The following is a 16,749-nucleotide window of genomic DNA, read 5'->3' as shown; positions in this document are numbered from 1 at the left end:
AATACACTGTGGGTAAAACACAGTGGGTAATACACTGTGGGTAATACACTGTGGGTAATACACTGTGGGTAATACACAGTGGGTAACACACTGTAGGTAATACACAGTGGGTAATACACAGTGGGTAATGCACTGTGGGTAATACACTGTGGGTAATACACAGTGGGTAATACACAGTGGGTAACACACTGTGGGTAATACACAGTGGGTAATGCACAGTGGGTAAAACACAGTGGGTAATACACTGTGGGTAATACACAGTGGGTAATACACTGTGGGTAATACACAGTCGGTAATACATTGTGGGTAATATACAGTGGGTAATACACAGTGGGTAATAGACAGTGGGTAATACACAGTGGGTAATACACAGTGGGTAATACATTGTGGGTAATACACAGTGGGTAATACACAGCTGGTAATACACTGTGGGTAATACACAGTGGGTAATACACAGTGGGTAATACACAGTAGGTAATACATTGTGGGTAGTACACAGTGGGTAATACACTGTGGGTAATACACTGTGGGTAATACAAAGTGGGTAATAAACTGTGGGTAATACAAAGTGGGTAATACACTGTGGGTAATACACTGTGGGTAATACACAGTGGGTAATACACTGTGGGTAATACACAGTGGGTAATACACTGTGGGTAATACACTGTGGGTAACACACAGTGGGTAATACACTGTGGGTAATACACTGTGGCTAATACACAGTGGGTAACACACAGTGGGTAATACACAGTGGGTAATACACTGTGGGTAATACACAGTGGGTAACACACAGTGGGTAAGACACAGTGGGTAATACACAGTGGGCAATACACAGTGGGTAATACACTGAGGGTAATACACAGTGGGTAACACACAGTGGGTAATACACTGTGGGTAATACACGGTGGGTAATACACTGTGGGTAATACAATGTGGGTAATACACAGTGGGTAGTACACTGTGGGTAATACACTGTGGGTAATACACAGTGGGTAATACACAGTGGGTAATACACAGTGGGCAATACACTGTGGGTAATACACTGTGGGTAATAGACTGTGGGTAATAGACAGTGGGCAATACACTGTGGGTAATACACTTTGGGTAACACACTGTGGGTAATACACTGAGGGTAATACACAGGGGGTAATACACTGTGGGTAATACACAGTGGGCAATACACAGTGGGTAATACACTGTGGGTAATACACTGTGGGTAATACACAGTGGGCAATACACTGTGGGTAATACACTGTGGGTAACACACTGTGGGTAATACACTGTGGGTAATACACAGTGGGTAATACACTGTGGGTAATACACAGTGGGTAATACACTGTGGGTAATACACAGTGGGTAATACAGAGTGCTATACAGTCAGGAGGCAGTGGGTAATACACAGTGCTATACAGTCAGGAGGCAGTGGGTAATACACAGTGGGTAATACACAGTGCTATACAGCCAGGAGGCAGTGGGTAATACACAGTGGGTAATACACAGTGCTATACAGTCAGGAGGCAGTGGGTAATACACAGTGCGATACAGTCAGGAGTCAGTGGGTAATACACAGTGCTATACAGTCAGGAGGCAGTGGGTAATACACAGTGGGTAATAGACTGTGGGTAATACACAGTGGGTAATACACAGTGCAATACAGTCAGGAGGCAGTGGGTAATACAAAGTGCTATACAGTCAGGAGGCAGTGGGTAATACACAGTGCTATAAAGTCAGGAGGCAGTGGGTAATACACAGTGGGTAATACACTGTGGGTAATACACTGTGGGTAATACACAGTGGGTAATACACTGTGGGTAATACACAGTGGGTAATACACAGTGGGTAATACACTGTGGGTAATACACAGTGAGTAATACACAGTGGATAATACACAGTGGGTAATACACTGTGGGTAATACACTGTGGGTAATACACAGTGGTATACAGTCAGGAGGCAGTGGGTAATACACCGTGGGTAACACACAGTGGGTAACACACAGTGGGTAATACACAGTGGGTAATACACAGTGGGTAACACACAGTGGGTAATACACTGTGGGTAACACACAGTGGGTAATACACTGTGGGTAACACACAGTGGGTAATACACTGTGGGTAATACACTGTGGGTAATACACAGTGGGTAATACACTGTGGGTAATACACAGTGGGTAACACACTGTGGGTAATACACAGTGGGTAATAAACTGTGGGTAATACAAAGTGGGTAATACACTGTGGGTAATACAGAGTGGGTAATACACTGTGGGTAATACACAGTGGGTAATACACTGTGGGTAATACACAGTGGGTAATACACTGTGGGTAATAAACAGAGGGTAACACACTGTGGGTAATACACAGTGGGTAATACACTGTGGGTAATACACAGTGGGTAATACACTGTGGGTAATACACTGTGGGTAATACACAATTGGTAATACACTGTGGGTAATACACAGGGGGTAATACACAGTGGGTAATACACTGTGGGTAATACACAGTGGGTAATACACAGTGGGTAATACACAGTGGGTAATAAACTCTGGGTAATACACAGTGGGTAATAAACAGTGGGTAATACACTGTGGGTAAACAATGTGGGTAATACACTGAGGGTAATACACAGTGGGTAATACACTGTGGGTAATACACTGTGGGTAATACACAGTGGGTAATACACAGTGGGTAATACACTGTGGGTAACACACAGTGGGTAATACACAGTGGGTAATACACAGTGGGTGATACACTGTGGGTAATACACAGTGGGTAATACACTGTGGGTAATACACAGTGGGTAATACACAGTGGTATACAGTCAGGAGGCAGTGGGTAATACACTGTGGGTAATACACAGTGGGTAATACACTGTGGGTAATACACCGTGGGTAATACACAATTGGTAATACACTGTGGGTAATACACAGTGGGTAATACACAGTGGGTAATACACTGTGGGTAATACACAGTGGGTAATACACAGTGGGTAACACACAGTGGGTAATACACAGTGGGTAATACACTGTGGGTAATACACAGTGGGTAATACACAGTGGGTAATACACTGTGGGTAATACACAGTGGGTAATACACAGTGGGTAATACACTGTGGGTAATACACTATGGGTAATACACAGTGGGTAATACACTGTGGGTAATACACAGTGGGTAATACACAGTGGGTAATACACTGTGGGTAATACACAGTGGGTAATACACAGTGGGTAATACACAGTGGGTAATACACTGTGGGTAACACACAGTGGGTAAAACACTGCGGGTAATACACAGTGGGTAATACACAGTGGGTAATACACAGTGGGTAATAGACTTTGGGTAATAAACTGTGGGTAATACACAGTGGGTAATACACTGTGGGTAATACACAGTGGGTAATAAACAGTGGGTAATACACAGTGGGTAATACACAGTGGGTAATACACAGTGGGTAATACACAGTGGGTAATACACTGTGGGTAATACACTGTGGGTAATACACAGTGGGTAATACACAGTGGGTAATACACTGTGGGTAATACACAGTGGGTAATACACAGTGGGTAATACACAGAGGGTAATACACTGTGGGTAATACACAGTGGGTAATACACTGTGGGTAATACACAGTGGGTAATACACTGTGGGTAATACACAGTGGGTAATACACTGTGGGTAATAAACAGTGGGTAATACACAGTGGGTAATACACAGTGGGTAATACACTGTGGGTAATACACAGTGGGTAATACACTATGGGTAATACACAGTTGGTAATACAATGTGGTTAATACACTATGGGTAATACACAGTGGGTAATACACTGTGGGTAATACACAGTGGGTAATACACAGTGGGTAATACACTGTGGGTAATACACAGTGGGTAATACACTGTGGGTAATACACAGTGGGTAATACATTGTGGGTAATACACTGTGGGTAATACACAGTGGGGAATACACAGTGGGTAATACACTGTGGGTAACACACTGTGGGTAATACACAGTGGGTAATACACAGTGGGTGATACACTGTGGGTAATACACAGTGGGTAATACACTGTGGGTAATACACAGTGGGTAATACACAGTGCTATACAGTCAGGAGGCAGTGGGTAATGCACTGTGGGTAATAGAAAATGGGTAATACACAGTGGGTAATACACTGTGGGTAACACACAGTGGGTAATACACAATGGGTTATACACAGTGGGTAACACACTGTGGGTAATACACAGTGGATAAGACACAGTGGGTAATACACTGTGGGTAACACACAGTGGGTAATACACAGTGGGTAATACACAGTGGGTAATACACTGTGGGAAATACACAGTGGGTAATAAACAGTGGGTAATACACTGTGGGTAATACACAGTGGGTAATACACTGTGGGTAATACACAGTGGGTAATACACTGTGGGTAATACACAGTGGGTAATACACTGTGGGTAATAAACAGTGGGTAATACACAGTGGGTAATACACAGTGGGTAATACACTGTGGGTAATACACAGTGGGTAATACACTATGGGTAATACACAGTTGGTAATACAATGTGGTTAATACACTATGGGTAATACACAGTGGGTAATACACTGTGGGTAATACACTGTGGTTAATACACAGTGGGTAATACACTGTGGGTAATACACAGTGGGTAATACACAGTGGGTAATACACTGTGGGTAATACACAGTGGGTAATACACTGTGGGTAATACACAGTGGGTAATACACAGTGGGTATTACACTGTGGGTAATACACAGTGGGTAATACATTGTGGGTAATACACTGTGGGTAATACACAGTGGGTAATACACAGTGGGTAATACACTGTGGGTAACACACTGTGGGTAATACACAGTGGGTAATACACAGTGGGTGATACACTGTGGGTAATACACAGTGGGTAATGCACTGTGGGTAATACACAGTGGGTAATACACAGTGTTATACAGTCAGGAGGCAGTGGGTAATGCACTGTGGGTAATAGAAAATGGGTAATACACAGTGGGTAATACACTGCGGGTAACAAACAGTGGGTAATACACAATGGGTTATACACAGTGGGTAACACACTGTGGGTAATACACAGTGGATAAGACACAGTGGGTAATACACTGTGGGTAACACACAGTGGGTAATACACAGTGGTTAATACACAGTGGGTAATACACTGTGGGTAATACACAGTGGGTAATACACAGTGGGTAATACAATGTGGGTAATACACAGTGGGTAATACGCAGTGGGTAATACACTGTGGGTAATACACTGTGGGTAATACACAGTGGGTAATACACTGTGGGTAATACACTATGGGTAATACACAGTGGGTAACACACAGTGGTTAATACACTGTGGGTAATACACGGTGGGTAATACACTGTGGGTAATACAATGTGGGTAATACACAGTGGGTAGTACACAGTGGGTAATACACAGTGGGTAATACACAGTGGGCAATACACTGTGGGTAATACACTGTGGGTAATAGACTGTGGGTAATAGACAGTGGGCAATACACTGTGGGTAATACACTTTGGGTAACACACTGTGGGTAATACACTGAGGGTAATACACAGGGGGTAATACACTGTGGGTAATACACAGTGGGCAATACACAGTGGGTAATACACTGTGGGTAATACACTGTGGGTAATACACAGTGGGCAATACACTGTGGGTAGTACACTGTGGGTAACACACTGTGGGTAATACACTGTGGGTAATACACAGTGGGTAATACACTGTGGGTAATACACAGTGGGTAATACACTGTGGGTAATACACAGTGGGTAATACACAGTGCTATACAGTGAGGAGGCAGTGGGTAATACACAGTGCTATACAGTCAGGAGGCAGTGGGTAATACACAGTGGGTAATACACAGTGCTATACAGCCAGGAGGCAGTGGGTAATACACAGTGGGTAATACACTTTGCTATACAGTCAGGAGGCAGTGGGTAATACACAGTGCGATACAGTCAGGAGGCAGTGGGTAATACACAGTGCTATACAGTCAGGAGGCAGTGGGTAATACACAGTGGGTAATAGACTGTGGGTAATACATAGTGGGTAATACACAGTGCAATACAGTCAGGAGGCAGTGGGTAATACACAGTGCTATACAGTCAGGAGGCAGTGGGTAATACACAGTGCTATAAAGTCAGGAGGCAGTGGGTAATACACAGTGGGTAATACACTGTGGGTAATACACTGTGGGTAATACACAGTGGGTAATACACTGTGGGTAATACACAGTGGGTAATACACAGTGGGTAATACACTGTGGGTAATACACAGTGGGTAATACACAGTGGATAATACACAGTGGGTAATACACTGTGGGTAATACACTGTGGGTAATACACAGTGGTATACAGTCAGGAGGCAGTGGGTAATACACCGTGGGTAACACACAATGGGTAACACACAGTGGGTAATACACAGTGGGTAATACACAGTGGGTAACACACAGTGGGTAATACACTGTGGGTAACACACAGTGGGTAATACACTGTGGGTAACACACAGTGGGTAATACACTGTGGGTAATACACTGTGGGTAATACACAGTGGGTAATACACTGTGGGTAATACACAGTGGGTAACACACTGTGGGTAATACACAGTGGGTAATAAACTGTGGGTAATACAAAGTGGGTAATACACTGTGGGTAATACAGAGTGGGTAATACACTGTGGGTAATACACAGTGGGTAATACACTGTGGGTAATACACCGTGGGTAATACACTGTGGGTAATAAACAGAGGGTAACACACTGTGGGCAATACACAGTGGGTAATACACTGTGGGTAATACACAGTGGGTAATACACTGTGGGTAATACACTGTGGGTAATACACAATTGGTAATACACTGTGGGTAATACACAGGGGGTAATACACAGTGGGTAATACAATTTGGGTAATACACAGTGGGTAATACACAGTGGGTAATACACAGTGGGTAATAAACTGTGGGTAATACACAGTGGGTAATAAACAGTGGGTAATACACTGTGGGTAAACAATGTGGGTAATACACTGTGGGTAATACACAGTGGGTAATACACTGTGGGTAATACACTGTGGGTAATACACTGTGGGTAATACACAGTGGGAAATACACTGTGGGTAATACACAGTGGGTAATACACTGTTGGGAAATACACAATGGGTAATACACAGTGGGTAATACACTGTGGGTAACACACAGTGGGTAATACACAGTGGGTAATACACAGTGGGTGATACACTGTGGGTAATACACAGTGGGTAATACAATGTGGGTAATACACAGTGGGTAATACACAGTGGTATACAGTCAGGAGGCAGTGGGTAATACACTGTGGGTAATACACAGTGGGTAATACACTGTGGGTAATACACCGTGGGTAATACACAATTGGTAATACACTGTGGGTAATACACAGTGGGTAATACACAGTGGGTAATACACTGTGGGTAATACACAGTGGGTAATACACAGTGGGTAATACACAGTGGGTGATACACTGTGGGTAATACACAGTGGGTAATACACTGTGGGTAACACACAGTGGATAATACACAATGGGTTATACACAGTGGGTAACACACTGTGGGTAATACACAGTGGATAAGACACAGTGGGAAATACACTGTGGGTAACACACAGTGGGTAATACACAGTGGGTAATACACTGTGGGTAATACACAGTGGGTAATACACAGTGGGTAATACACTGTGGGTAATACACAGTGGGTAATACACAGTGGGTAATACACTGTGGGTAATACACTATGGGTAATACACAGTGGGTAATACACTGTGGGTAATACACAGTGGGTAATACACAGTGGGTAATACACTGTGGGTAATACACAGTGTGTAATACAAAGTGGGTAATACACAGTGGGTAATACACTGTGGGTAACACACAGTGGGTAAAACACTGCGTGTAATACACAGTGGGTAATACACAGTGGGTAATGCACAGTGGGTAATAGACTTTGGGTAATAAACTGTGGGTAATACACAGTGGGTAATACACTGTGGGTAATACACAGTGGGTAATAAACAGTGGGTAATACACAGTGGGTAATACACAGTGGGTAATACACTGTGGGTAATACACAGTGGGTAATACACAGTGGGTAATACACTGTGGGTAATACACAGTGGGTAATACACAGTGGGTAATACACAGTGGGTAATACACAGTGGGTAATACACAGTGGGTAATACACTGTGGGTAATACACAGTGGGTAATACACTGTGGGTAATACACAGTGGGTAATACACTGTGGGTAATAAACAGTGGGTAATACACAGTGGGTAATACACAGTGGGTAATACACTGTGGGTAATACACAGTGGGTAATACACTATGGGTAATACACAGTTGGTAATACAATGTGGTTAATACACTATGGGTAATACACAGTGGGTAATACACTGTGGGTAATACACTGTGGTTAATACACAGTGGGTAATACACTGTGGGTAATACACAGTGGGTAATACACAGTGGGTAATACACTGTGGGTAATACACAGTGGGTAATACACTGTGGGTAATACACAGTGGGTAATACACAGTGGGTAATACACTGTGGGTAATACACAGTGGGTAATACATTGTGGGTAATACACTGTGGGTAATACACAGTGGGTAATACACAGTGGGTAATACACTGTGGGTAACACACTGTGGGTAATACACAGTGGGTAATACACAGTGGGTGATACACTGTGGGTAATACACAGTGGGTAATACACTGTGGGTAATACACAGTGGGTAATACACAGTGGTATACAGTCAGGAGGCAGTGGGTAATGCACTGTGGGTAATAGAAAATGGGTAATACACAGTGGGTAATACACTGTGGGTAACACACAGTGGGTAATACACAATGGGTTATACACAGTGGGTAACACACTGTGGGTAATACACAGTGGATAAGACACAGTGGGTAATACACTGTGGGTAACACACAGTGGGTAATACACAGTGGGTAATACACAGTGGGTAATACACTGTGGGTAATACACAGTGGGTAATACACAGTGGGTAATACACTGTGGGTAATACACAGTGGGTAATACACTGTGGGTAATACACAGTGGGTAATACACTGTGGGTAATACACAGTGGGTAATACACTGTGGGTAATAAACAGTGGGTAATACACAGTGGGTAATACACAGTGGGTAATACACTGTGCGTAATACACAGTGGGTAATACACTATGGGTAATACACAGTTGGTAATACAATGTGGTTAATACACTATGGGTAATACACAGTGGGTAATACACTGTGGGTAATACACTGTGGTTAATACACAGTGGGTAATACACTGTGGGTAATACACAGTGGGTAATACACAGTGGGTAATACACTGTGGGTAATACACAGTGGGTAATACACTGTGGGTAATACACAGTGGGTAATACACAGTGGGTATTACACTGTGGGTAATACACAGTGGGTAATACATTGTGGGTAATACACTGTGGGTAATACACAGTGGGTAATACACAGTGGGTAATACACTGTGGGTAACACACTGTGGGTAATACACAGTGGGTAATACACAGTGGGTGATACACTGTGGGTAATACACAGTGAGTAATACACTGTGGGTAATACACAGTGGGTAATACACAGTGGTATACAGTCAGGAGGCAGTGGGTAATGCACTGTGGGTAATAGAAAATGGGTAATACACAGTGGGTAATACACTGTGGGTAACAAACAGTGGGTAATACACATTGGGTTATACACAGTGGGTAACACACTGTGGGTAATACACAATGGATAAGACACAGTGGGTAATAAACTGTGGGTAACACACAGTGGGTAATACACAGTGGGTAATACACAGTGGGTAATACACTGTGGGTAATACACAGTGGGTATTACACAGTGGGTAATACAATGTGGGTAATACACAGTGGGTAATACGCAGTGGGTAATACACTGTGGGTAATACACTGTGGGTAATACACAGTGGGTAATACACTGTGGGTAATACACTATGGGTAATACACAGTGGGTAATACGCTGTGGGTAATACACAGTGGGTAATATACAGTGGGTAATACACTGTGGGTAATAAACAGTGTGTAATACACAGTGGGTAATACACAGTGGGTAATAAACTGTGGGTAATACACAGTGGGTAATACACTGTGGGTAATACACTGTGGGTAATACACTGTGGGTAATACACAGTGGGTAATACACTGTGGGTAATACACTGTGGGTAATACACTGTGGGTAATACACAGTGGGAAATACACTGTGGGTAATACAAAGTGGGTAATACACTGTGGGTAATACACAGTGGGTAATACACAGTGGGTAATACACTGTGGGTAACACACAGTGGGTAATACACAGTGGGTAATACACAGTGGGTGATACACTGTGGGTAATACACAGTGGGTAATACACTGTGGGTAATACACAGTGGGTAATAAACAGTGGTATACAGTCAGGAGGCAGTGGGTAATACACTGTGGGTAATACACAGTGGGTAATACACTGTGGGTAATACACCGTGGGTAATACACAATTGGTAATACACTGTGGGTAATACACAGTGGGTAATACACAGTGGGTAATACATTGTGGGTAATACACAGTGGGTAATACACAGTGGGTAATACACTGTGGGTAATACACAGTGGGTAATACACAGTGGGTAATACACTGTGGGTAATACACAGTGGGTAATACACAGTGGGTAATACACAGTGGGTAATAGACTTTGGGTAATAAACTGTGGGTAATACACTGTGGGTAATACACTGTGGGTAATAAACAGTGGGTAATACACAGTGGGTAATACACTGTGGGTAATACACAGTGGGTAATACACAGTGGGTAATACACAGTGGGTAATACACTGTGGGTAACAAACAGTGGGTAATACACATTGGGTTATACACAGTGGGTAACACACTGTGGGTAATACACAGTGGATAAGACACAGTGGGTAATAAACTGTGGGTAACACACAGTGGGTAATACACCGTGGGTAATACACAGTGGGTAATACACTGTGGGTAATACACAGTGGGTAATACACAGTGGGTAATACAATGTGGGTAATACACAGTGGGTAATACGCAGTGGGTAATACACTGTGGGTAATACACTGTGGGTAATACACAGTGGGTAATACACTGTGGGTAATACACTATGGGTAATACACAGTGGGTAATACGCTGTGGGTAATACACAGTGGGTAATATACAGTGGGTAATACACTGTGGGTAATAAACAGTGTGTAATACACAGTGGGTAATACACAGTGGGTAATAAACTGTGGGTAATACACAGTGGGTAATACACTGTGGGTAATACACTGTGGGTAATACACTGTGGGTAATACACAGTGGGTAATACACTGTGGGTAATACACTGTGGGTAATACACTGTGGGTAATACACAGTGGGAAATACACTGTGGGTAATACAAAGTGGGTAATACACTGTGGGTAATACACAGTGGGTAATACACAGTGGGTAATACACTGTGGGTAACACACAGTGGGTAATACACAGTGGGTAATACACAGTGGGTGATACACTGTGGGTAATACACAGTGGGTAATACACTGTGGGTAATACACAGTGGGTAATAAACAGTGGTATACAGTCAGGAGGCAGTGGGTAATACACTGTGGGTAATACACAGTGGGTAATACACTGTGGGTAATACACCGTGGGTAATACACAATTGGTAATACACTGTGGGTAATACACAGTGGGTAATACACAGTGGGTAATACATTGTGGGTAATACACAGTGGGTAATAAACAGTGGGTAATACACAGTGGGTAATACACTGTGGGTAATACACAGTGGGTAATAAACAGTGGGTAATACACAGTGGGTAATACACAGTGGGTAATACACTGTGGGTAATACACAGTGGGTAATACACTGTGGGTAATACACAGTGGGTAATACACAGTGGGTAATACACAGTGGGTAATACACTGTGGGTAATACACAGTGGGTAATACACAGTGGGTAATACACTGTGGGTAATACACAGTGGGTAATACACTGTGGGTAATACACAGTGGGTAATACACTGTGGGTAATAAACAGTGGGTAATACACAGTGGGTAATACACAGTGGGTAATACACTGTGGGTAATACACAGTGGGTAATACACTATGGGTAATACACAGTTGGTAATACAATGTGGTTAATACACTATGGGTAATACACAGTGGGTAATTCACTGTGGGTAATACACTGTGGTTAATACACAGTGGGTAATACACTGTGGGTAATACACAGTGGGTAATACACAGTGGGTAATACACTGTGGGTAATACACAGTGGGTAATACACAGTGGGTAATACACAGTGGGTAATACACAGTGGGTCATACACTGTGGGTAATACACAGTGGGTAATACATTGTGGGTAATACACTGTGGGTAATACACAGTGGGTAATACACAGTGGGTAATACACTGTGGGTAACACACTGTGGGTAATACACAGTGGGTAATACACAGTGGGTGATACACTGTGGGTAATACACAGTGGGTAATACACAGTGGGTAATACACAGTGGGTAATACACTGTGGGTAATACACAGTGGGTAATACACAGTGGGTAATACACTGTGGGTAATACACAGTGGGTAATACACTGTGGGTAATACACAGTGGGTAATACACTGTGGGTAATAAACAGTGGGTAATACACAGTGGGTAATACACAGTGGGTAATACACTGTGGGTAATACACAGTGGGTAATACACTATGGGTAATACACAGTTGGTAATACAATGTGGTTAATACACTATGGGTAATACACAGTGGGTAATACACTGTGGGTAATACACTGTGGTTAATACACAGTGGGTAATACACTGTGGGTAATACACAGTGGGTAATACACAGTGGGTAATACACTGTGGGTAATACACAGTGGGTAATACACAGTGGGTAATACACAGTGGGTAATACACAGTGGGTCATACACTGTGGGTAATACACAGTGGGTAATACATTGTGGGTAATACACTGTGGGTAATACACAGTGGGTAATACACAGTGGGTAATACACTGTGGGTAACACACTGTGGGTAATACACAGTGGGTAATACACAGTGGGTGATACACTGTGGGTAATACACAGTGGGTAATACACTGTGGGTAATACACAGTGGGTAATACACAGTGGTATACAGTCAGGAGGCAGTGGGTAATGCACTGTGGGTAATAGAAAATGGGTAATACACAGTGGGTAATACACTGTGGGTAACACACAGTGGGTAATACACAATGGGTTATACACAGTGGGTAACACAGTGTGGGTAATACACAGTGGATAAGACACAGTGGGTAATACACTGTGGGTAACACACAGTGGGTAATACTCAGTGGGTAATACACAGTGGGTAATACACTGTGGGTAATACACAGTGGGTAATACACAGTGGGTAATGCACTGTGGGTAATACACAGTGGGTAATACACTGTGGGTAATACACAGTGGGTAATACACTGTGGGTAATACACAGTGGGTAATACACTGTGGGTAATAAACAGTGGGTAATACACAGTGGGTAATACACAGTGGGTAATACACTGTGGGTAATACAATGTGGGTAATACACAGTGGGTAATACGCAGTGGGTAATACACTGTGGGTAATACACTGTGGGTAATACACAGTGGGTAATACACTGTGGGTAATACACTATGGGTAATACACAGTGGGTAATACGCTGTGGGTAATACACAGTGGGTAATACACTGTGGGTAATAAACAGTGTGTAATACACAGTGTGTAATACACAGTGGGTAATAAACTGTGGGTAATACACAGTGGGTAATACACTGTGGGTAAAACACTGTGGGTAATACACTGTGGGTAATACACAGTGGGTAATACACTGTGGGTAATACACTGAGGGTAATACACAGTGGGAAATACACTGTGGGTAATACAAAGTGGGTAATACACTGTGGGTAATACACAGTGGGTAATACACAGTGGGTAATACACTGTGGGTAACACACAGTGGGTAATACACAGTGGGTAATACACAGTGGGTGATACACTGTGGGTAATACACAGTGGGTAATACACTGTGGGTAATACACAGTGGGTAATAAACAGTGGTATACAGTCAGGAGGCAGTGGGTAATACACTGTGGGTAATACACTGTGGGTAATACACTGTGGGTAATACACCGTGGGTAATACACAATTGGTAATACACTGTGGGTAATACACAGTGGGTAATACACACTGGGTAATACATTGTGGGTAATACACAGTGGGTAATACACAGTGGGTAATACACAGTGGGTGATAAACTGTGGGTAATACACAGTGGGTAATACACTGTGGGTAACACACAGTGGGTAATACACAATGGGTTATACACAGTGGGTAACACACTGTGGGTAATACACAGTGGATAAGACACAGTGGGTAATACACTGTGGGTAACACACAGTGGGTAATACACAGTGGGTAATACACTGTGGGTAATACACAGTGGGTAATACACAGTGGGTAATACACTGTGGGTAATACACAGTGGGTAATACACAGTGGGTAATACACAGTGGGTAATAGACTTTGGGTAATAAACTGTGGGTAATACACTGTGGGTAATACACTGTGGGTAATAAACAGTGGGTAATACACAGTGGGTAATACACAGTGGGTTATACACTGTGGGTAATACACAGTGGGTAATACACAGTGGGTAATACACTGTGGGTAATACACTGTGGGTAATACACAGTGGGTAATACACAGTGGGTAATACACTGTGGGTAATACACAGTGGGTAATACACAGTGGGTAATACACAGTGGGTAATACACAGTGGGTAATACACTGTGGGTAATACACAGTGGGTAATACACTGTGGGTAATACACAGTGGGTAATACACTGTGGGTAATAAACCGTGGGTAATACACAGTGGGTAATACACAGTGGGTAATACACTGTGGGTAATACACAGTGGATAATACACTATGGGTAATACACAGTTGGTAATACAATGTGGTTAATACACTATGGGTAATACACAGTGGGAAATACACTGTGGGTAATACACTGTGGTTAATACACAGTGGATAATACACTGTGGGTAACACACAGTGGGTAATACACAGTGGGTAATACACTGTGGGTAATACACAGTGGGTAATACACTGTGGGTAATACACAGTGGGTAATACACAGTGGGTAATACACTGTGGGTAATACACAGTGGGTAATACATTGTGGGTAATACACTGTGGGTAATACACAGTGGGTAATACACAGTGGGTAATACACTGTGGGTAACACACTGTGGGTAATACACAGTGGGTGATACACTGTGGGTAATACACAGTGGGTAATACACTGTGGGTAATACACAGTGGGTAATACACAGTGGTATACAGTCAGGAGGCAGTGGGTAATGCACTGTGGGTAATAGAAAGTGGGTAATACACAGTGGATAATACACTGTGGGTAACACACAGTGGGTAATACACAATGGGTTATACACAGTGGGTAACACACTGTGGGTAATACACAGTGGATAAGACACAGTGGGTAATACACTGTGGGTAACACACAGTGGGTAATACACAGTGGGTAATACACAGTGGGTAATACACTGTGGGTAATACACTTTGGGTAATACACAGTGGGTAATACACTGTGGGTAATACACTGTGGGTAATACACAGTGGGTAATACACAGTGGGTAATACACTGTGGGTAATACACAGTGGGTAATACACTGTGGGTAATACACAGTGGGTAATACACTGTGGGTAATACACAGTGGGTAATACACTGTGGGTAATACACAGTGGGTAATACACAGTGGGTAATACACAGAGGGTAATACACTGTGGGTAATACACAGTGGGTATTACACTGTGGGTAATACACAGTTGGTAATACAATGTGGTTAATACACTATGGGTAATACACAGTGGGTAATACACTGTGGGTAATACACTGTGGTTAATACACAGTGGGTAATACACTGTTGGTAATACACAGTGGGTAATACACAGTCGGTAATACACTGTGGGTAATACACAGTGGGTAATACACTGTGAGTAATACACAGTGGGTAATACACAGTGGGTAATACACTGTGGGTAATACACAATGGGTAATACATTGAGGGTAACACACAGTGGGTAATACAGAGTGGGTAATACACAGTGGTATACAGTCAGGAGGCACTGGGTAATAAACAGTGGGTAATACACTATGGGTAATACACTGTGGGTAATACACAGTGGGTAATACACTGTGGGTAATACACAGTGGGTAATACACAGTGAGTAATACACTGTGGGTAATACACAGTGGGTAATACACAGTGGGTAATGCACAGTAGGTAATACACTTAGGGTAATACACTGTGGGTAATACACAGTGGGTAATACACAGTGGGTAGTACACTGTGGGTAATACACAGTGGGTAACACACTGTGGGTAATACACAGTGGGTAAAACACAGTGGGTAATGCACATTGGGTAATACACAGTGGTATACAGTCAGGAGGCAGTGGGTAATACACAGTGGGTAATACACAGTGGTATACAGTCAGGAGGCAGTGGGTAATACACAGTGGGTAATACACAGTGGGTAATACACAGTGGGTAATACACAGTGGTATACAGTCAGGAGGCAGTGGGTAATACACAGTGGGTAATACATAGTGGTATACAGTCAGGAGG

The sequence above is a fragment of the Carcharodon carcharias genome, chromosome 15 (assembly GCF_017639515.1).
Source record: "Carcharodon carcharias isolate sCarCar2 chromosome 15, sCarCar2.pri, whole genome shotgun sequence".
Classification (NCBI taxonomy): domain Eukaryota; kingdom Metazoa; phylum Chordata; class Chondrichthyes; order Lamniformes; family Lamnidae; genus Carcharodon; species Carcharodon carcharias.
The sequence above is the reverse complement of the archived record's forward strand: the minus strand, read 5'-3'. Positions refer to the sequence as shown.